Below are 25,000 nucleotides of genomic sequence, written 5' to 3' on the forward strand. Positions count from 1 at the left end.
TCCAATACGAATCGACTCTCTTTTCCTATATAACCAACCAACCAACCAACCAACCAACCAACCAACCAACCAACCAACCAACCAACCAACCAACCAACCAACCAACCAACCAACCTACCTACCTACCTATCTACCTACCTACCTACCCACCTAGCTACCTAGCTAGCTACCTATCTACCACCATTTCTATCTTCGTCCGGGAGAAATCACACTGTCGCGTCGTTGATCATCGACCGAGAAAATTTCGTTGCTATATAAAATGAAATACGTATATCAACGCTGGCGGTCGATTATCGAAAGTCACAAATCGATCGAATGAAAAAACGAAAATGACATCGCGCGCGATTCGGTCAAATATTAACCCCCACCCCCATATATTTCTTTCCCCTTTATTTCTACGTCCTATATATCATTCCTCCCATATAAGACCGAATTAGAAATATAGATCCGACTACAGTATTAAAAATGGACAATCCGCATATCTCTCTCTCTCTCTCTCTCTCTCTCTTTCTTTTTCTAGAGAAATAAGTTCAATCGTTACGCCGGAATTTGTTTCAATCGTACAAATAAAACATTTTATCGATCGTTGGTAATCGTAGCAATGAGAAATACGGATAAACATTTTGGGAATGGTTTTAAAAGCACGAAGAGTATATCATCACCAATCATTAAACTCCGAAGGAGTTATACTACTCATTCGAACCACTTGATTTTAGATGGAACCACTGCCTCGGGCACTTGGCCAAAGACAAACAGACAGAATGAGAGAGAGAGAGAGAGAGAGAGAGAGAGAGAAAAGATAGAGAGTGAGAGAGAACAAAATGGATCTATGCCTTTTGATGAAAAGACATGGTTGTATTCGGTTGCAGATAATTATATTTGCGCTAGTAATTGTTTATTCTACTAGATCAATGGAATTATAAGAAGAAAGAAGAAAGAAGAAAGAAGAAAGAAGAAAGAACGAATTTCCATGTACGAGAGAAACGTAGAGAGATAGTTTGGGGATAGTTAGGTCTTAAGGAGGGGTGGGGGGGGAGGGAGGATAGTAAGGAGTAAGGATGAAACGGGCTCGCACTAACCGGGTCCTAAATAGGTCCGTCGCGTTTCGCAGGCGAAGGTGTAGCGAAGATAAGGCGCTCGTTGCTTTGAAGCGTCCCTGGGTGGCCGTCCCGAAGCGTCCTGACGACTCTCCGACTCTTTTCCTCCTTCCAGAACTTCTCCTCTTTCTCCTATGTAGGACTCGTAACGACCGATTCCCTTCGGTTCCTCTCTTCGTCCCTAACCTAGCGAGTACTCTAGACTCCCGTGTAATATCGCGCCCTACCTCTTCACTCCCTCTCGTTATCCATGAGTTTCCCTGTGTCTTCCTTCTCGTTTTCTCTCTCTCTCTCTCTCTCTCTCTCTCTCTTTCTCTATCTATCTCTATCTCTATCTCTTTCTCTCTTTCTCTTTCTCTCGATGCCTGCACATTCGGAGAGACCTCGCGTATATAGACACATACATACGTAGAAAAGGGCAGTTCCATGGACGAGAAAGCAAGAAGATACAAGCGACGTTGGGCATGGAAGCTCGACTGGAAGCCCCTTTAATACTTGCCCCGATAGCGAAGTGTTTCGAGTAATTGGGAAGTAAAACAGCCTTCCGACATGCAGCCAGTCTAGTCTCTTTCTCTTTCTCTCTCTTTCTCTCTTTATCTCTTGCTTGCTCTTTACCCTTACCTTTACCATCTCTCCTTCTCGTCATTTCGTTCTCTTCCTTTCTTCCTCGCGAGACTGCCAAGGAGAAAGGTTCTTTCTCTGAGTTTCCTTCCAAGAGGCAATATAATAGTAACAGAGGAAGAAGGAAAAAGAGATGGGAGAAACGTTAATTAAAGAAGCCGAACCCCGAAGTTTTTGGGTTTCCCGATGTAACGGAGGATCAAGTTCCTGAAAGATTCTTTTTACACGATTTTCGAAAAAAAAAAAAAAAAGAAAAAGTAACATCTTTTTAACAAATTTTTTCAGATGTATTTTATGTAGATCGCTCGAATTACGTTAAGAATTAAAGCGTATAATATTTTTTAAACGTTTCGTTTTAACCTTTTCTACAATGAGGAAGAGTGGAAAAGAAATAAAGAGAGAGAGAGAGAGAGAGAGAGAGAGAAAAAGATGTATAAAAAGAAAGAAAGAAAGAGAGAGAAAAACGAAAAGGCGCCAACGTGTCGGCTAATTGCAACTAATGCGCAACGAAACCTTGATTCGAACTCGAACTCGAGAATTACTATGATCGTTTCTTTAGAATGGAATTACCCGATGAGTGGTGCTAATAATACACGTATGAGTAAGAGAGAGAAAGAGAGAGAGAGAGAGAGAGAGAGAGAGAGAGAGAGAGGAAGGGAGGGAGAACGAAAGCAAGAATGAGAATGATAGAGAAGTTGGAAGGAGGAGGAATAGGAGAAAGTAGAATAGTAGGAGAAGAAGGAAGAAGGATTCGAGTCGGGATTTGAGTGATTGTAGACTCTCGCGGTTAGGGTATGTCCTAATCGTCGCAGATGTGAGTTGGAATAAGGCTACCCTCTCGACCTTATTATTACCAGTTGGTTCCGCTATGAGCGCGTGTCCATTACGCGGACGATTATTTGACTGGTCGGTGGTGGCCATGGCAAGAGCCTCTGGGAGAGAGGTCAGTAAAGGCGAAGAAATCGAGCTGGTAGAAGGAAGGAAGAGGAACGTGAGGGAAGAGGATAGCAAAAGAAAGAACGAGAGAGTAAGAAAGAGAGAGAGAGAGAGAGAGAGAGAGAGAAAGAGAAAGAGAGAGAGATAGAGACAGGAGCAAGGTAAGTAGGTATAAAGGAGTCTGACTGGACGCGAACGTATACGCGCGCGTTCAATACGCGGCCCTCGAGCACAGCTGTCACTGACATCGCCGCAATTCGAAACTGACCACGACAGCTAACCTCGGTACCGGCGGACCACAACGGCGGAAACTTATACCCGCCTTCCGATTGATCCGTCCCGGCCACTCACCATACGCCGAGGGGGACGGATTAGTCGGCCGATGCCAGACTTACCCTGCCGAGGATCAACGAAACGAAAATCAACTACGAGAAGCGGCCAAGCACCTTCGAGAACCTCTTCGAATTAACTTCGCCCGGTCTGATATTCAAGAGAGTGAGAGAGAGAGAGAGGGAGGGAGGGAGGAAGAAGGATTCCTCCTTTTGTTTTCTTGAGGGTTACGGGAAAATGAGAAGAAAATTGGACCTCCTTCATTCTTTCCTTCTAAACGGGGACATGGAAAGAGGGAAACAGCTATCCTGTATATTAATAAATATCCTTCCTCTTCGATACTTCATTATATCTTTCAACGATCGTTCAAAATTAATCAGATCTATTAAAATCAACGATGTTACAAATCTATACGTGACCGACATTTCTTAATTCAGTAAAAGTAACGTAAACAAAAATTCAGATATTTCTGATAATTCGTATATGTCGAAATTACGGTTGATTAAATTGGAATGATCGGATTTCTTTATTTAAATGTTAGAAGTCAATAGAATAAAATCAGATTAACCGATGAAGATTGTGATAGATAGGTTACCATACGTATCTCTCTCTTTCTCTCTTTCCTTCTCTTTCTTTCTCTCGCTCTCTCTCTCTCTCTCTTTCTCTCTCTTTGTCTCGATGATCGTGAAGATCTCAACTCCATTATCTCGTGTTTCAACTTCGATCGCGATACCTATCCCGGCCTAGTTTCCAAAGTTCTACTCGATGGGGCTTACAAAGAATCAGCAGGTAGGCGACGTCTTTTCGTTTTAACGAAAGGCGAACATTAAGGCCAAGGTACCAGGAGTTGAAAGACTCGGAAAGGGAAATCGATCGGTGGTAAGAATGAATCCCGTAGGTTCAGAATTAGGAAGCATAACGCAACGCAGTTGCCGGCGATTCAGTAGATCCGACTTCTTAATAGGAGAACGCCAAATAAGAGGATTCGGGAAGAGCAAAGTCATCGTCGGTCTCTCATCGTCGAGGGAAGAAAGTCGAAGCCAGGGGGGGAGACGAGGGGAGGGACGAGGAAGGGCGAAAGAAGGGCAAGGGTCCTTCTTCCTTGCTGAACGCATCGAGGAGGAAGGTGAAAGGAAGCTGGGTAATAAGAACGAGTGCGATAATGGCGTAGCCAACACAAAACGACTTGGACGAGGGAAGAAGGGAAAAGAGAAGGGAAAAAGGAAAGTCCAAGGGAGGAAGTTGAGGGGGCGGGGTAAGACCGTCGGTCAATCCTTCGTTCACGAGAAAGAGAGAGAGAGAAAGAGAGAGAGAGAGAGAGAGAGAGATGTGTATGTATATACGTATGTGTATATATGTGTGTGTGTGTGTGAGAGAGAGAGAAAGAGACAGAAAGCAACCAAAGGTGATTGATGGATCGTCAGTCATGGTGCAGCTATCAATCTCCCCTTTATTATTTATTATTCTTTCCGCGGTGGGTACTCCTCTTCGAATACTCTCTCGTTTCGGCCTTCGGCGAAGTCTAAAAGGCTGGCGGTGACGAAGCAACGGCTCAGGTATTAAGGCCTCGTATATAGGGTGACGCGTTACGTTCGTTCTGCGAAAAGTGCTTGAGGAGAAAGAATGACTGACCGGAGAAACGAAGCGACAGCAGGATCTATTGATCGTTAAAAAAACTTTTCCTCTATTTTTCGACATACGTATGTCTCTCTGCCTTTGCGTGTATATGTGTATAAATGTACGTACATACATATATACGTATATATATATATATATATATATATATATATATATATAAACGAACAATTACGCGATTGGGAGATAACGAAACTTTTCCCCCATGTGTTCATCAAGAAATTTTTCTTGATTGCTGTACAACGAAAAATCGAAAAAGTCGACACTCTGACTATTTAGCCGCCTAACGAAAATCATAGCGTCACGTTTCGTTCTCGGATACGACAAAGGAACGCATGGTTGGCGCACATCGACGATCCTATTCTTCGTAACTACATTGAACGCGCGTACCGACCAAACGACCAAACGAACGAACGAACGAACGAACGAACGAGAGAGCGAGCGAGCGAGCGAACCATCCACTCGCCCCTGCTGCGTCACGAAACAAATGCGCGTTCGGCCAATCATCGTCGAACCGACAATGACGATGACGAAGTGGAGGATGACTCTTTGCAGCTGTCAATCCTCGAGAATCGCGGGTACGTCACGACCCTGGCTGATCTTCGAACCGTCAGAGCCAGAACGAGAATTTTCTCTCTTTCTCTCTCTCTCTCTCTCTCTCTCTCTCTCTCTCTCTCTTTCTCTATCACCGACGAATCATCGCTCGTAAATCGATAATGTTTCCTTCACTATGCGTCAAATTTCCGACAAGGTTTTACGATGAGAAACTTTTTGAAAATTTATTATCGTCTCGGAGAAACGAATGTATAACCCATTACAGAGTTTAACAGAACGTACATAGTTCTTCTTTCCTCGTAACTCCAAACAAAAAGAATTTATCGACTTGCCTTTAGAATCGAAGTCGGATGAAACCACCACTCCCCGTCCCTCTCTTTCTCAAAGACGTCAAGTAAATACATAATTACTATAGTTATACGAGAAGAAGACACTCTTGAGAGACTGGCCGTTGAAGAGGAGCAACTTCGTCCTTCGGACAATATTACGAAGAGTCCTAAACAGAAATTGCACGTGCATCATTTATCTCGTAATACGACAAAAGAAAAAGGAACGACTCTAACCCACCCATTCGCATTCGTATCGCATTCATTCAATTGCGAATAAACGAGAAATTCATTAGTTTCTAATTGAACCCTTCTTGCCTTTCTAATTCAACCTTTCCAATCGGGTAACAATCTTAACATTTGATTAATGATATTCTGAAAATATATCGGAAGCCATTGTCCATGTTAAAAGTAGAAAGAGAGAGAGAGAGAGAGAGAGAGAGAGAGAGATGGAGGGTGGGAGAAGGGGTGAGGGGGAGGGAGGAGGGGGACCATCCCGGCGTAATTAGAAAGTAATAATTTATGCGATGTCTAATTACTTAAAACGATGTTTAATCACTTTCTTTTCAAATCGGCATAGGAAAGAGAGAGAGAGAGAGAGAGAGAGAGAGTGAGAGAGAGAGAGAAAGAGAGAGAGAGAGAATAAAAAAAAAATTAAACAAAACAAGAAAAGGAAGAGGAAAAAGAGAGACCGAGAGTGGTCGAGAGGAAATGGAAGAAAGAAATAAAGAGACAGAGAGAGAAAGAGAGAGAGGCAGTAAAACGTTCTTGACCTTCCGTTGATGAGATGCCCTCGTTATCTTTTATTGCAAAGTCACACTCCGGTGATTCATTCGCGACCAAGATCGATCGTATCTCTACCGTTTTCTACCCTCTATTCTTCCCCTCACTCTCCCTCTCTTTCTCTCTCTTTCTCTCTCTCTCTCTCTCTCTCTCTCTCTGCCTGTCTAGCCCATTGAGTCGCTTTCGAAGATACTCCCGCGGTGCAAAAACAAACGACAGAGAGTTTAGCATGATGTCGATCAACAACAAAAAAAATTACATCCCCAATGATCCTTCGAATGAGTTCGTTATATGCGTTTAATTACTCTTTCGCGCGGGCATGTTGTCTCTCTTCTTTCGTCTTGTTATTTCGGTCGCGTGGAAAAGAAAAAGAAAAGAAAAAAAAAAAAAAAAGAAAAAAATATGTGGAAGGATGAGGCTATTACACGAAATATGAAAATATATTTTCGACAAGTGGCATTACGTTTAGTATTACGTCAAACAAAACTGATTTTAAGATTAAAGAGAATTGTTATGAAAGAAACGCGTTACAAGGACAATTTTTCAATTTGCTATATGTAGCTGCTGATACTTATATTATTGTCAGATATCCTTCGTTTCGTAAAATCGAAATCAATGATGACTCTTGTTGTAAACGCGGCCATTGTATTTTGTCGTGGAATCGCGATAAGGTAGGGATGGGATAAAGTGGGTGGGGGAAGACCGTAGGAGCAAGAGCAGAAGGAGGAAAGGTGGTACTCGAGGAGCATCGAGAAGTAACGGGGGAAGGAAAAGTCGGCAGCTTAGGCGTTTTAAGTTTCTACAGGCATTTGAGAAGACATCGAGCAACTCGATCTCTCAAGCCGGACGCCGGAGATACCTGCACTTGAGCCTCTTAGAGACATTTTTTGGAGAGTTTTAAACGGGTCACCTATCCAACCTAGAAGAGAGGAGGAACTCCGACAAAAATCGAAACTCGCTTACCGTCGATGATCAAGAAGAGAGAAAGCGTTTAGTTATTGTTTTTCGGGCCCAGATGTTAAACATCGACCAGAAGAAAACGGATCGGCTTATCATGGTGGTATTCGAATGAGTTTGCCTATCGAAGTCATCCTTTCGTAAATTCAAAACGACTATTTTAAAATGACGATATCCAATATTTTCCTTAATACGTGCATACCGTTAATTATACTAACAACCGTATCATATTCCCTTGTATATATATATATACAATCCACAAATCAATCGTCAATGTGACCTGTAAACTCGTATCATAATAATAAACTTCTCTATTACATCTTGTAACGTAAAATAAACTATTACCATAAATTGATGTATAAATATGACCGATCTCTTAACATTTCTATTTCTCACACGAAGTAGGTAAGTATGTATCTATCTATCTATCTATTTATCGAAACGATAATAACTAATGTATGTATATACCTACGTCTATATATTAAAAATCATCGAATCGTATACGTAGATATATCTATGTATTTGAATACATATCTATGTATGTGTACGCGTAACTACAACGTAAATATATATACATATGTACGATCATTCTCTCACGCTGACTCGTTCGTGAAAAAAAAATTCTTAACACGCTTCGACTTATGAAATCTCTAGCGATCACGTATCTAAGTATCTGCAAGATTACAAGAAAATTTTTTTTTTTTTAGAATCGACAAGGTCTTCCCAGTCAAGAGAGAGAGAGAGAGAGAGAGAGAGAGAGAGAGAGAGAGAAAAAGAGAGAGAGAGAGAACACCTTCGATCGTAATTTTCGCTCGATGGCAGTCACGCTTTTTGCCGAAGATACGAAAGACCCAGAGGCATGAACGAGCAAAGTACAAGCTTCTTTGACGTCCGGTTGACGGAAAAATATGTTCTTTTCAATATGCCAAACGTATATTTTGCATAGCAAAATAAGAAACCGTTCATGTTGATCCCGAAGAAATGTCTGTTTTACCATGGTCATTAATGTTTTAATTAGCATAGATATAGAATAAGAAAGAAAGAAAGAAAGGAAGAAAGAGAGAGAGAGAGCACGTGTTCTGTACACAAATAGATTAGAATTTGCGTGGATTGAGATAGGTTAAGAATACGAGCTCTCTTCCGCGAACACATTTTACTTGCAAAGCGATGGACGGACAACAAGCCAACCGATCTTTAAAGGCTTCCGTTGATTCCATTCATATTTTAAATGATGGTGTTTATGAACGAACGCGCTACACGTATTACGTAACGCATCGAGAACACTTAGTCTTTTTATATCCCACCACCTCGCGTCGTAATGAGATGAAGAACCTATTTATTGTAATATTTATTTTATCTTTAATTATTTAGATTATTATATATATATATATATATATATATATATATATATATGCTAAAAAAAAAGTTTTTTTTTTTTTTTTAAAATGACAAATCTCTTTTTCGATCAAATCCACGTTAATGATAATTTTCCCGACGTCTTGCAGTATTATTTATCTGGGAAGCTAATTATTCCAAGAACGTTCTAAGAATTCATTCGATTCGTCTCAAGATCTTTTGTCCAGATTTCATCGTGAGAGACCGGTTTTCACTTCGCTCTCTCTCTCTCTCTCTCTCTCTCTCTTTCTCTCTTTCTTTCTCTCCTCTCTTGCCTAACGAAACTCCCTTCCTCGAATTTCACCGTTAATAAAAACTATATCACGCGAAAATCATGGCGCGCGACGAGCGGTCAACGTACGAAAGTAATGCGAAAATAAATGAATTAACTAGTGCGCTGTCACAAAAGTTTATCGATTATGGCAACTTAATGAAAAGATAATTATCTTGACGTATTCTCTTCGAATTTTTTTCGTATTTTTTATTTTCGGCCTTATCTAGGATCTACTTAGAAAAAAAAAAAAAGGAAAGAAAAGAAAAAAAATAGAAAGAAAGAAAAAAAACAAGAAAAAAGAAATAATCAAAAGAAAAAGAAAAGAAAGAAAGAAAGAAACGATCAAGTTTAAAAGATTTTCAAATAGCCTACCGCACCACGATGCGCATTCACAGAAAATGTCAACAGGTGGCCGTACGTTCGACAATCTAGTCTTTCTTAAGTTAAACCACGTTTGCGGAATGCTAATTCTTCGATTGTTCCGTATCATTCGAGAATTGCTAAACGAAAACATTCGAAACTTATACTAACTATTTCTATTTCTTCATTGAGGTATTGTCCTATTTATTCGATTCAATATTTTTAATATCGTTTGGTCAGTATTTCAAACAAATGGTCAATATTTATAACAAAGTATCAAATAAAATCATAACGACAATAGAGATGCCAGATAATAAAGATAATAGAGAATCGATCATTATCGATTATTCGACCATTTATTATACAAAATACTTACCGTCAATTAATTAAATACTTACCAAAATAAATAAATGCATTTGCTTGAAGATTAACGATTTTTCTTTCTATTTTATTTGCCCACCGAGCAAACTATTTTGTAATTCGTAAAAATATCCATATAGGGTCAATTCGATCAATCTAACGTTACCTTTCTTTCTTTTTTTTTTTTTTTTTTTTTTTTTTTCTTTGGAATCACATTATTAATGAAGTCTGCGAACCTGTAAGAGAAAGAAGGAAAGACAGAGAGAGAAAGAGAGAGAGAGAGAAACAAGGACGGTGATCGCGTCGTTGAAATCGTTACCGATCGACTTTCGAACGATTCAAAATGGAAGAATAGGTTGCACGTATTATACGAATACAGTTATATTAATGAGAAATGTCACTTCGTGCTTGCAGATTGTGGATCGCTTCGACGATAGCACCACTTTTCTTTTTATATATTTTTTTTTCCTTCCCCCTCATTATTGATGCATCCTGCAATTCCTTCGGTTCAATTTTACGAATCGCGACCGACTTTTTCTCTTCTTTTCTCTTTCTTTTTTTTTTTTCTTTTTTTCTTTTTTCTTTTTTTTCTTTCCCCTTTCCTTTTTATCCTTAACGGAAAAACATAATTCGCATTTAATAAGAGGAAGTACTTACAATTAGTTATCGGAATTCGAAAGGCACATTAATTATCAATAATTGACTGATCCATTCATTAACGGGGTTTCTATATTCTACTTTTGTGTAAATAAAGATTTTATATGCCGATACATTCATACATTGATATTTAATCGGAGGAAACGTTAAGATAGGAAACGAAAAATTCTAAAGAAATTATGATGCCACGAAGATTGGTATAGATCGGATACGTACCAATGATCGTTTTCGTGAATCAAGAATGTGGAAGGATGAAAAACGTTCGATCGTTTCCTTTCTCGAAACCCGGGAAAGGCATCGTCGCGAACGACATTTATTGATAGTCCCCTTGCTTACGGATAAACTCGAAATTATGACGATCCGTGACGATCGTATCTGAGCGTCGATGCGTGGAAGCGGGTTAATTGGAATCGTACGTTCGCGAAGACGACCTAATGGAAGCGAGAAACGAGTAGCAAGAAAGAGAGAGGAGAGAGAGAGAGAGAGAATAAGCAAACCGCAAAAGCAAAGCGCATACACGTCAAAAGAGTCGCCAGTGACTCTTCGACGGCGATCGATAAAATTATGACGAATGGCACATCGTGACGAGGCCTTAAGACGTCAGCGGGGTCTCTCACCGGGAAATTGGGTTACACGGCCGATGAGCCGATCGTAGAGCCATGGAACGATTATCGATCGCGCCGTCCTTCGATGCCCACTCTCGACTCGAGAAGAAGAGCTAAGAAGAAACTAAGAGGAGCAAGAGAAGGAAGATTTTTCATTTCTTTCTTCTTCTTTTATTTTTTTCTTTGTGTTTTCTTTTTTTCCGCTCCCCCCCCTCTGTTTTTGTATCTTAAATTTGATTCTTCGTACTTTAAAATTGATTTTTTTGTCTTTAACAAAAAGAAAAGAAAGAAAGAAAAGAGAAAAAAATGAAAAAGTTGATCAGAATATCTCACCAAGAAATTTTATATCGTTAAAGAAATCGTCTTTGTTATAAATAGACGACGTTATATTATTCGATCGACATGAACACGAAATCAAGTTGAATTAGTGTCAATAATAATGTCCGTACGAAGCGCGGAGACGTTTGTGGCGCAAGAGAGTGATCGCATGCAAATCGTAAACGTTCAGACGTTGAACCGTCCTTGGACGATAGAAAAAGAAGTCTCGATCGTACGGTCAGAAATATATCAACAAAAGAATAGAAAGAAGCCTCGGTGAAAATTGAAATTCATCGATAAACAAGGTCGTAACACATAGGTGACAATAGCATACGTATTTAGCAATACATGAACATTTTTATATCGTTCAATCGAGCCTAATAAAATCGAATAGAATTTTTTTTTGCGGTGGGTAGATTGATTGTATGTTCGGTGAGAAAAGAGAGAGAGAGAGAGAGAGAGAGAGAGAGAGAGAGAGAGAGAGAGAGGATGGGAGGGAGAGGGAGGAAGAGAAGGAAAGAGAAGGGGTAGGGATTATCGTTTTCTTGAGATTATACGCTAATATCGCTCGACGAATACGTCACTGTCCGCGTCGAGGCAAACGATAACGTCGAGGACTAGTACTTGGAGGAATAGGAGGAGGTCGAAGACCGCCACGAAACACAGAACGTTCAACGATCGATCGATCCTGGCTGCCATCAATCAAGCTTGTCAAAAATAATCGATCGACTTGACAATTCGAAGGCGACTCGCCACTGCTTACGAACGAACCAGAGCAAACGTCAGACTGACCGATCGATCGATCAGGCCGACCGACCGACCGACCGCTCGCTCGCTCGGTCTTTTAAAATAGCCGAAGACACGACCCTTATATGCACTTATTCTTAGAGCTGCACTTCTTTATTGCATATCATTGGATTATGTTCTTATTACGTGCATTTTATATCTCTTTTCTAGCACGAATAACCCATCTTCTATCTATCTACATAAGAAAGTCTTACAAGTAAATTTATATCCGAATATATCGTTTCTTCTTCAATAAAAACTTACCTATGTCTGTTTATGTGTGTATGAATGTATATATGTATGTATGTATATCTCTGTACGATCGATGAATTATGTTTCTAGTTTTGCGAGTCCTACAAGATAACGTATCTATGTGCACTGAATCCTTGGCGAAAAAAAAAAAGGGGGGGAAAAAAAACAAAGCATCTCTAGGTAGGAGATCATGATTTATTAATAAGTATAGAACGAACGACGTCAATCTAAGCGCGATCAATAATGCGCGATAGAGAAGCAATTAATCTGACGTTCGTCCGTCATTGTCTTTCGAGAATGTTACGCACGTGATGGCTTTATGTTGATTACGCAATCCGTACGAGCGAACTTGACGTTTTGTTTTTCTTTTCTTTTCTTTTTCTTTTTTTTTTTTTTTTTTTTTTATTCTTCTTCTATTTCTTGCTTACGCGATACAAGAAGAATTCGTAATGTTATACACAAATCTAAATCGTATATACGTACGTACATATCTATCATTTTATAATTAAAACGAATGTATTTTATCTTGAAATAAAAGAAATTCTAATGGAAATGATAATAAGCAGGTTGAAAATTTAATCCCAGAAATCGTCGGCTTCTCGTCGGTTTCTTCCCACGCAATAAAGACAGAGAGAAAGAAAAGAGAGAAATACAGAGAGAGAGAGAGAGAGAAAGAGAGAGAGAGAGAAAGAGAGAGAGAGAGAAAGAGAGAGAGATAGAGAGACAAGGTGGTAACGTGATTCACTGATTTACACGCGACTTTGGTACCGTTACATGCGTGTGCCCACACGCATGTAATAGAGTTACACCACGCGCTCTTTTAATCATCCCGCTGGAGCACGCTCAGTCTCGTTGCAAAAAAAAAAAAAAAAAAGAGAGAAAATAAAAAAGGAAGAAAAAGAAGGGAAAAAGAGAGAAAGAAAAAGAAACAAAAAAGAGGAGAAGAAGAAGAAGAACAAGAAAGAGAGAGAGAGAGAGGGGGCGAGAGAGAGAGAGAGAGAGAGAAAGGTTGCGTTGTATCCGTGACCTGTCTGCGTGTGAATGTACGTGCCAGCACGAGGAAGGAGGAATTAACTATTATTCCATCTTTCTCTCGTTCTCCCTATCTCTATCTCTTTTTCTCCACATCTCGTAGATCCTTCTGGATTCTCTTTGAAACGAGCGAAGCTGAACGGATGGATTGATGGACGTTTATTATCATTCCCATGGATGAATATCCCCCGCAGACTCCGGTGGACCGTGTCACGTTGAATCTCGAGTCTCCTGTCTTCGTATCGCATTATCAGATCTTCTTTATCAAAATTTTCCGAAAGAATGGCGAATAAAAACGATTTTAAACGAGGACGAGATCGATTTAGTTGGATTAGTTTTGTCGTTATTGCGCAAGAACGATATGGAGGGAGAGAAAGGTTGGAAATGAAAAAGAAGAAGAAGAAGAAGAAGAAAAAGAATAATGAAGATAAGAAAAGAAAAGAATAGGAAAAAAGTGGAAAAAAATCAAATAAAAAAAAAAAAAAAAGAGAGAAAAGATAAAAAGAAAGACAAACAGAGATCGGTGTATGCGTGGTCGGACAATGCGTAGCAAGCGAATATGCAATGCCGATGACGTAATGGCCACGATTATTAACTGTTATCATGGTGCATCGTACGCGCATAGGCGTATGTTACGTACACACATATGTACATACATTAATACATACATACATACATACATACATACATACATACATACATACATATATATATATACACACACATATATATATATATCGTGTATCAAACCTACACGTGTATCAAATACGAGTAACGAAGAGAAAGATAAAGGAGAAATAGGGAGGGTGGGAGTTCGTCCTTCGTTGCAACGCTTAGGGCTTCGCACTTCCGGTCATGTGGAATCCGGAAACGGACTGTCGTCCATGGTGATTCATCGCCCGATCGTGCTTAGAAAAAATATATATATATATATATATATATATATATATATAGAGAGAGAGAGAGAGAGAGAGAGAAAGAGAGAGAGAGAGTTTCACGTGAAAGATACTACGAGTTTTGTTTATCGAGGAGATTGGATCGTTGACGGATAAGCTATTGTTTCATTCATTACAGTACCTACATCTAATTTTATTGTTTTAAGAAAGATCGATAAACCTGTCAATAATAGTGTCTGTTATTTGTTTTCCTATTTTTCTTTTCTTTCTTGTTTATGTATTTATTTTCTTTTCGTTTTTTCTTTGTTTTTTTCTAAATGATGACTTTTGAGACGGTATCGATCGTTCTCAAGTGGGAAAATGGGAGATGCATAATTGCACGAGAAACAAATCTTCTTTTCCTCTCTCTCTCTCTCTCTCTCTCTCTCTCTCTCTCTCTCTATCTATCTATCTATCTGCGTAAAATAACCGAGAAACGAGGGTTTAATTTGATTGAACAGAACACGCGATCGCTTTAATAGTTGAAGGATTGGAAGGAATAGGAGGGAGAAAGATAGAGAGATAAATAAAGAGAAAGAGAGAGAGAGAGAGAGAGAGAATAAGAAAAAGTGATTCCGTTTTGAAAGAGAATGTATCAACGTCGATAACACGTGTTTGTCGTTCTTCTTGATAACGATGATACGGTTTTAATGCAAGCGGTACATCGTGTCTACGTAAATGCCGTTTGATTTGGAACGTCGACTCGAATTAAAGAAAAGTACAAGCTGCATAGGCGTTCATATGGTTCAAGAATGATTTATAGAGAGAGAGAGAGAGAGAGAGAGAGAGAGAGAGAGAGAGAGAGAGAGAGAGAGAGAGGATTCAGTGCGGCTGACCAACAACGCGTTCGCAATTCTTCCAACGGAATGCCGTGTCGCGTGAATTCTGGACTGTATGTTCATACGAGAGTGCCGTGATGCATCAGTGATCTAACGGGTGACTCATCGAGAAATGGTTTTTTTCATTTCTTTCGCAGTTCTTCCTCACTCCTTTTCTGACTTTACTAGAGCGCTCTCACTTTCTCTAACAGTCTCGCGTATTTCTTTCTTCTTCTTTTTTTTCTTTTTTTTTTTTTTTTCCCTTCATTTCTCGACCGAACGACGAGGTTTATCGTTTATCGTAAGACGACGCGCAAAGTACCTCGTTCCTTTGTTTGACTTTCCTCAAATTACCCTTTGTATATATGATGACTTTTAACAGTGAATTAAAAGTTAACCGTCTACAAAGCCCGCGTATTACTCGTTCCTGTTAAGTCGTTACTCCTTCGTTCGTTCGTTCATTCGTTTATACATTATATATATATATATATATATATATATATATGTATATATATATATATATTATATATATGTATATATATATACATACGTAGATACATAAATATCTACATATTATATCGCGAGAACGAGTGAAGCGTTACTCGCGAAAAGTTTCGATCACTTCAATCTTAATTCGACGATTAAAAGTTTTATTGAATTTTTTTTTTTCTTTTTATATCATTACAATATTACATTTTTATATCATTAGACCTTGTGCACGGTAATCGATCAAGGAAAATATGTACAAGTTAGATGACGTCTCGTTAACGCTGATGCAAGCGGATTAGCGTATGCGCAATCTTTTCGACTCAGTGACTTCCGATATCAATCGCATTTCTAAGCATCGTGTCGTATTAATATACGATGAGCGTTACCTACGTACGGCGCATGCCGTACGAACTACCGACGGAAAATCAATGAACTTCTTAATGTCACCGAAGCGTTTCCTCGTACCGGAAAACTCAATTTCGCGAGAAAACCGACTGCACGGTTCGACGCCGCTACCTACTACGACCTATATTTCCAAGTGCGTCAGTCGCGTCACCGTTTTCCTTTCTTCGAATGACTTTTTATCTGTCGATCAAAATTACTCGATTGAGATATATAAAAGATGTCATTCTTACCGAATACCTAAGTACTTATTTACCTACTTATTTACATCTATCTTATATATCCGATACTAAAAGTACCTTTCAATAAATCTTTTGTCATTAACGTTCAATGATAAATATATATATATATATATATATATATATATATATATATACAGATTCTATATATATGGACATAGATATATTACTCGTAAATGAATTTGTCGATAAATTTAACGTTTATTTGATATATTAATAAATTAATTTATAAAATATTTCATCGATTGTATGTATATCATGTACGTAAGATACGTACGATAAGTATGTACGTACGTACGTTCGTACGGAAGAACGAAAGTTGGTGATTTGATGGTGACAAGGAGGGAGCAGGAAGGGGGAACTGGAAATTGGTCGACGTCTTGTGCGACATATAACTTAATGTTAATTAATTAATAAGACCAGTCCGTTAACTTGGCGACTTGCGTACTACTCTCGTTCTCTCTCTCTCTCTCTCTCTCTCTCTCTCTCTCTCTCTCTCTCTATCTTTTTCTCTTGAAACGATCCAAGTAATTCGCTATTAGCCATGTTACCGTGTTCAAACATGTATCCGCCATCCTTCCTCATTAAACGTTATCGATAAGTTTTCATCCAGAGTATCTAGTGGAATCTGTAATCGGAGATAGAGGTAACGAAGTGTTCCCCTGTTAATTATCGCAACATTAGCGTGTTAGTCCGTCGTTCACGTTTCTTCTGTTCTCTTTTTGATATTAATTGAGACCGAAATTTTTGCGATTAAAAACATAGAAAAAAAAAAGAGAGAGAAAAAAAAAGAAGGAAAAAAAAATAGAAAGAAAAAAGAAAGAAAAAAGAAAACACGAATATCTTGTCATTAATCGAAATTAAATAGGCCGTAGATTAGTGTAAAAAAAGGAGGAGAAGGAAAAAAAAAAGAAAAAACAGAAAAAGAATATTTACGACGACGATACGATCGATTATAATGATCAATATATAACAGCACGAAATTTATGTTAAACGTCATCCACATACTATTATTATTTATATCTTAAAATAACAAGATGAGAGAATATGTACTGTATGGATTTTCTCGAAGTAACGCGCGAATTTATGATGCTAGGCCCTCTCTCTTCCTCTCTCTCTCTCTCACACACACATGCACACACACACACACATACATTTTCTATCTCTCTCTTGATCGATGTGGCGTCCAAAGAGCCGCGTCGAAAGGTCGTATCGAAACGAGCCCCTTTTCGTACCACGAAGCATCGATTTCTCGCGAATAAGAAACTCACGAATCGTCAGTTACCACAAGGACGTTTACAACAAGAACGAATACTCGTTTTCCAAGCACGCAGCTTCCAAGCAAGACCATGGGGGTCCTCCTATCCCTTCCTCCTCCTCTACTCCCACATCAAAATAGTTTATTTTACGTTGATTCCCTTGACAGAAATAGAAACTACATTGGAATGTTCGACGTATTATATATCCATGAATTATAAAATCTTCACGAATGTGTTTTATATGCGACGTACATTGAAAATACGATCGTATATGTTAGATCCTGCCGCGGGAGAATTCGTAAACAGTCTGAAAAATCGAAACGACGTTACTTTTCTTTCTCATTCTTTTTTTTTTTGTTTTTTTTTTTGTTTTTTTTCTCTTCTCTTTCTTTTCTTTTTTTCATTTCGAAAGTTTAAACGTTTTGAGAAAGATAAAGAAGGATACGACGACAACGACGACGACGACGACGACGACGATGACGAGGACGACGACGACATTGATGATAACAAGTGTGCGTTATTTTTATCTTTCTGAGAAACTCCCTAGAAATAATAATGAATCCCTCTCTCTTTCTCTTTTTCTCTCTCTCTCTCTCTCTCTCTCTCTCTCTCTTTGTCGATGATGTCTATTCTTCTGGGTGAGAAAAAAAAAAGAAAAAAAAAAAGAAAAAAAAAGGAAAAAGAAAAAAAATTTTTTTTTCGGCCGTCTCGCCTCGTTCAACGGCGAACGAACGTCGAGTTAGTGTCGTGACGGTGTTGATATCGATGATAAACGACGAAATGCAGAGGTTTTCGTTTGTTCGTTGACGAGAACGATGGTTTACAACGAACGTATCGTCGTGGTCAAGCTCGTTATCGATAATTAAAAATTGTCAAACGCACTTTGGTCGGCTCGGCACATCATAAACCGTGCAGAATCCGCTGGGAAGTAGCCCTGAGGGTCATTGTGGGAGAGAGGGGTATGGGATATGGGGAACGATAGAGAGAGAGAGAGAGAGAGAGAGAGAGAGAGAGAGAGAGAGAGAGAGAGAGAGAGAGAGAGAGAGACAAGGTAGATATACAGCGACGTCGCGATCATTAGCCAGTGTATTATTACTCGCTGTATATTAATTGATTTCGAAAATACAATTTTCTGTTCGAGCGATCAAAACCGTATACCCTCCACCAACTCTCCTCTCCTCGATAGGAGTATCCTATCGATCCTCCTTCACCACCTCCATTACTTCCACCTCCACTTCCACCTCCACCTCCACCTCCTTCTCCGTGTACTCTCCTCTCTTGCATGGCTCAAACGTTATACCTCGTTCACCCCAGCGTATCAACATCATCAGCAGCTTTGTAACATTTGCTTTTTTAGTTTCAAACCCTCAAATCATTCCGATAAAGAATATAATCAATGAAATAAAAGATAGAGCGAGAGAGAGAGAGAGAGAGAGAGGTAGGGGGAGAAAGAGGGAGAAAAAGGAATCGACGAACGTTCTTCTTGAATCTTTCAAAGTATAACTTTACTCATACGGAAAGATTGCCCACTTAATTATGCTCTTCTCTGTGACAGGAAGTATCAATCAAAAAAGATAAAAAAAAAGAAAAAGGAAATACAAAGAATGGGAAAAAAGTAAAAATAAAAAAGATATGATTATAGAGTGACGACGACAACAGGGAAAAGACAATGCTAGAGAAAATATAAATAGGAGGAGGAGGATGGTCGTGCAGATTGATTAATTAAATTCGAATTAAATAGAATCGATCTGGTCGATCGCATTGGCTCGAATCGGTTCTTTCCGATTGGCGGGAAACAAAAGGAGAGGAACTAGTCGCATAAAGCTAAAATCATCCATTCCAGAGGATAGAGGTAAATACATACACACATACATACATATATACATGCATACATGCATACACACATACATACATACATACATACATACATATATACATACATATATCTATATATATATGTGTGTGTATTACGTATACGCATTAATGATCGAAAATCCAAAGAGGGCACGATAACCTTTCGCGGTTGTTCGTCGTCCACGGCACGCAATTGAGCTTGGACGCGAGCGGGCTCAATCGATGCGTGAAAATGGAAGTCGAGCGAAATGGAATCGCTCGCACAGAAAAAGCAAGAGCGTAGCTAGCACACCGCCGTTGCTGTTGCCGCTGGTCACGCCAAATTAACGCTATCACGCCGAGGCTAATATCTCTTTTCCTTTTTTTTCCCCTCTCTCCCACTCCAACTACTACTCTACTACCACCACTATCACTAAACCTCCCCCCTCTCCCGTCCGTCTCCCAGGTTTTCACCGAAACTAGCGTTTAGAGGTATAGATTTACTACGCTCCAGGTTCGCATAGTCATGAATACGTTTGCCTATGTACATACGTACACATATATACGTACGTACGTACGTATAATGAAACGTGTGTATTGGGCAAGGAAAAACAAGGACAAAACGAAAACGATCTAGGCGAATAAACTCGTAATGTTTGTGATACGAGACACGTTAAAAAGCGCACCGCCGACCACTTTGTTGATTTGTTTATGAAAATAAAAGTGTTCTTATGATTTCTTTATTTTTTTTTTCTTCTTCTTCTTTTTTCGTAACAATCATTCTTTTTTCCTTTTAATTCAGATTCTTATCTAACTATTTCCTTCCTCATTATTACGAAGAAATTGGTTTATTTAAAAACAAAATAAATAAATGAAAAATTAAAAAAAAAAAAAAAAAAAAAACAAAACAAACAAAAACAAAAGAATAACGCTTTAAACGAAATATATTCTTTGTTTTTTATCGCACTTTCGAATCGTGCCTATGGTTATTGCACGTACGTGTGAACGATCGAAATTGTCTGTCTATTAGAGCAAATAAATAATTTGGGACAACATTGTTTATATTACAGCCGTGACGTATGTATGCCTTCGTTAACATTATTAACAGGCCTAACCGGAGAGACTGTATACAAACGTAAAGGTATGTACATAAACATTTTGGTACGTACTTACACATATTGTCACAGCACGCGTTCATGATCATAGAATCATTCATTGAAATTTACTTGTGTTTGTATGCACATACGTTGACAAATACACGGACTAGAGACATTTAGCAGAAAAAAGAGGAATAGAATGAGAAAGAGAGAGAGAGAGAGAGAGAGAGAGAGAGAGAAAGAGAGAGAGAGAGAGAGAGAGAGAGAGAAAATCATTGCGCGCCGTTTTACAGCCAACGGGCTCGTTCGTTTACCTCGGTAATAATCTCGTCTTTCTTCTTCGGACTCTTCGTGCCTTTCGACAGATAGACATCCATCGTTTACGAGATCTTTACGATCACGCAAAGATTTAAATGTACACGTAGCAGCATGTTCGCGTTCCGCCTTGTCTCATTCTCTCTTTCTCTCTCTTTCTCTCTTTCTCATAGAACCGGCCCATCTATCCGTGTTATACGTCGTCCAAAGTTCAAACGAGGAATAAGGGGATTATTTTATGACTCAAACGAATCTCCACTTTGCCAACGATCTATTATACCCTATGCGTACGGTTTACGAGACTTTTTTTCTCGTTATTTCTTTTTCATTGGTATTGTAGAATACAAACGTTGGTATATCGTAGATTCTAACGTCTAATTTTGAATTTACGCACGATCACGTACATGAGAGAAAGAGAGAAAGAGAAAGAGAGAGAGAGAGAGAGAGAGAGAGAGAGAGAGAGAGAAAGCGAGAGAGAAAGAGAGAGAGAGAGAGAAAGAGAGAGAGAGGAGAGAAAAAAAAAGGAAAAAGAAAGATAACAAGAAGATGGACGTACGAACGAGCGCGCAGAAGGGAAGGGAAGCGGAAGATTGACAGACAAAAAATAAGAGACAAAACAAAACGATAATTCATACTGTCCGGTGTTAGATAACACCGATGAAAATTTGAGAATGTCGCCAATATACATATTTTACTTTTATTTATTTTATTTTTTTTTATTTTTTTTTATTTTTTTTTTTTTTCCTAATCGTTCAGCATAAAATTAACGATATAACACTTTTGCTAATCTATATATGGCACTTACTATGGCACCAACAATCGGTACGCTTTTGTTACTTATATCATTCGTTGGTATGTATCCATAGCATGAGCAAGCAAAACTTAATATTTTTTCCATAATTCATATACCCTCTCGGATAGCTCGATATTCAACATTTCATGTCTGTCAACGGCAAAGTCGGAGCAAAGGTACGGGTTTCGCCGTTGCGCGGCTTCGAGTTTACTCGCTACGAGAAAACACGGGATGGAAGACAGGGTGGACGAGAGAGACAGAGAGTGACAGAGAGTGAGAGAGAGAGAGAGAGAGAGAGAGAGAGAGAGAAAGAGACAGAAGTAAGAGGGGGGGGAGAAAGAGAGAGAGAGAGAGCCCCGAGGCCCGAGTATCGATCTCATACATAATTAAATACCAGCTCGGCAAAGCATCACAAAGAGAGCTTACTTCAGCTTTGATCTGCTGACAGACGGGGCCCGTCATCGCGGACTTCAATAGGCGGCACTGAATCGCGGGGGTGTGCTATTGACACGGGTAGGTAGGTACGTGTATTGGCGAGCTCTCGCGTGCACTTGCACGCGTGCGCTTGTTTACGGACGAATGTTTCGCACGTTACAACATGCACACGACCGCATTAAGGCTTCCGATCTTGCGCGCGAGCACCTACATATAGGAAGATATATGTACATATATCTTCCTTTCTCTCTCTGTACCTTCTACCCTTCCTTTCCTATCTCTATCTCTCTCTCTCTCTCTCTCTCTCTCTCTCTCTCTCTCTCTCTCTCTCTCTTTCTGTAACCTCCACACCCTCCTACCTGTGTAGGGAGACTCTTTTGCATTTCGAATTAGCCATCCGCGAGTCCCATGTAGGAAAGCACTAACGAACACGCTCGAGGGGCACTTCGATTCTAGAAAGAAGAAAAATGCTGATCAGCGTTTTCGCGTTTCCATGCTGGTCTATTTTTTCTTTTTTCTTCTTCTTCTTCTTCTTCTTCTTCTTCTTCTTCTTCTTCTTCTTCTTCTTCTTCTTTGCCCTTTTCTTTTCTTTCTTTGTTTCTTTTACTTTTTCATTTTTTATTTCGAAAAATCCTTTGTTTCTCCGAAATAAAAAGGGAAAACAAATTTCTTTCTCGTCTGTCGTTCCATCTTTCGTCTTTTTATATCGTTTCAATTTTTTTCGTTTCTTTTTTTTTCTTTTTTTTTCTTTTCTTCTCTTTTTTTTTTTTTTCTTTTTGATTTATATTTCTCCACCCGTTGACTACTTCAATACGAATAGGATTCGAATTTGTTCTCGAATTGTTTCAGTTAAGGCACTCGTGTACAATACGCGTGCTCGAAAAACGGCTTTTATCGCGCGCTCAATCGAATCTCATTATTCGTAAACTCGATTGCTACAAATCTGACATTATATAGGAGAACTATATATGTATATATGTATGTATATATGTATGCCAGTGTATATAATATGTTTGAAAACCGGTTGATTTATTATCGTAATGGTCTAATTAAAGATTTCTTTTTTTCATTTTTTCTTCCTCTCTTTTTTCTTTCTTTCTTTTTTTTTTTTTTATTTTTTTCCTTTTTTTAAGCTCGTGAAGAACAAGTGAACAAGCCGTTAGAACAAGTGTTAATTGAATTTAATATAATGTTGCAAAAGAAAGATGAAGGGAAAAAAAAAAAAAAAAAAAAAAAAAAAAAAAAAAAAAAAAAAGAGAAAAGAGAAAGAAAATTGATTTTATGTCGTCATATTAAATGCATTAAACCAGGTAATTAAAATCAAGAACGGCTTTTCGGTGTTATATACGAACTGCCCTTATTTTTTATATTATGTTTATGTTTAGTTTAGTACGAACAAGTTAATAAACAGATATCTATTTACTGAATTAGAGAGAGAGAGAGAGAGAGAGAGAAAGAGAGAGAGAGGAAGATCTTCCGAGTACCTTGATCTTCCTGCTTATCCTTCATCCCGTTTCAGGCAGTCCTCCGGAGGGCTCTGCCATGTAGACGTTTAGGCGACTTCAAAGACGAGAGATATCGTTCGTCTGTTACATCAAAAATCTTCTCCGAACGAGCTTTAACGAAAGCGCTAACAAATCTATTCGAAAGTTTCCACGAAATAAGATCCCTAAACGTCATTTCTTTTTACGTTAATTATACAAACGAAATTTCTTACAAAAGGTAGGAATGATTAGGGAAGAGAGAAGAAAAAACGGAAACGAGTAAGAAATTTTCCTTCGTTCGTATACCTACAAAATCTTTTCTTTTTTTTTTCTTTTTTTTTCCATTTTTCCTTTTAAGATTGTTGATTACGTTGAAGGAAAATCAATATTATGTCGAAAAAGTTAAACGGCCGAATGAATGTTTAAGCCTTAACCAAAGTCGGTCTTAAAAATCTGCGCTCAGATCCGGGTAAGCCCGCCGTTATCTATCGCGAGCAAACACGAGACGACGAGTCGACGAGTCATATAAATGAGCATGCAAACATAAATTTATGACGACGACAAATTTCCTCGCTCGACCGACCGTTTCCATGCACGGGGAATCGATTGGTCTTTCCGATTAGACAACGGTTCGTCGAAATTCGTGACAATCGAAGAGTTATGAGCGCACGATATATCTTATTACGATTCTCATACCGTATGGATCATTCATAAATATCGATAGAAGGAGGGAAGAGGGTAAGGAGGAAAGGAAAAAAAGAAAACGAAAGAAAATATACGATAGAAACAAAAACATTTGTACGCACCAAAACCACATACGCTCGTGTAATGATATTTCCGACGACGTCAGAGAAACACACTGTGAGTAACCGATCGATTTAAGCTACTATTTATCAAAATGTTTGTCATTCGTCAATAAGCAAATTCGTTTATTGACGTTCTAGTTTCATCGAAAATGGGAAAATTAATTTGAAACGGCCTTGGAATCAAATTACGCAGATACGTGTTACCTCTCTTCTAACATCGATAAATTGGTAACGTATTTAAACGCATATTTAAACCGCAATGATTTATACGTATACATGTTATACGTATAATGTACGGATCTGTCATAACTACAGAGAAATTCACATTTTGCGAGTGCAACGATCAAGAAAAGAAATCCAAGATTCGGCCACCTGCTACGCACACATCGCACTTTGTTTATGCAAGTCACGCGCTCCCGCTCACTCACCCTTTTCCCACGATAGATCCATCTATAGATAAACAAGGAAAGAACGAAAGAAGTAACTTCGACGAGCGGTAGGTAATACGATTTAAAATTTCGCAGAAGACGGACGAAAGAAAAGGGAGAAAGAAGAAAGACAAAGAGGGGAAAGATAAAAAATGAAAACTAACGAGAAAAGGCCGTATATCCGAATTCGTATTAAATATGAATCGTAGATAGGATTCGAAACGACAAAGAGGCAACGGACTCACCCGCGAAGTAGTGGTTCCACCGAGCAGGTTGCGTCAGTCTTGCAGGCACCTCGTCGACGATACTGTATCAGGAAGTAGGATGCTCGGTTTGCGAGCAGCGAAAACTCGACGTCGACGTCGATGCCACGAGCATATGAAGTACA

The 25,000-nt window shown here is 38.9% G+C and overlaps 1 protein-coding gene across 6 annotated transcripts in view; it reads right to left on the bottom strand.

Annotated features, from left to right (window-relative positions):
* Nucleotides 1–25,000, bottom strand: part of tio (zinc finger domain-containing protein tiptop) — a 149,128-nt gene that overhangs the window by 57,955 nt on the left and 66,173 nt on the right. The window contains exons 1-2 of one of the 6 annotated variants that reach the window (XM_035880492.2): nt 24,858–25,000; nt 5,507–5,670 (exon numbers count right to left, since the gene is read on the bottom strand). The exon at nt 24,858–25,000 is cut by the window's right edge and continues 563 nt beyond it. The exons of 3 other annotated variants lie outside the window; for them this stretch is intronic. The gene's annotated coding sequence lies outside the window, so the exon portion shown is untranslated. The remainder of the gene's footprint in view (nt 1–5,506; nt 5,671–24,857) is intronic. 2 more of the 6 variants (XM_035880488.2, XM_035880491.2) reach the window with 2 other exon arrangements.

The sequence above is a fragment of the Vespa mandarinia genome, chromosome 22, assembly GCF_050613455.1.
Source record: "Vespa mandarinia isolate Hongniang chromosome 22, ASM5061345v1, whole genome shotgun sequence".
NCBI lineage: Eukaryota > Metazoa > Arthropoda > Insecta > Hymenoptera > Vespidae > Vespa > Vespa mandarinia.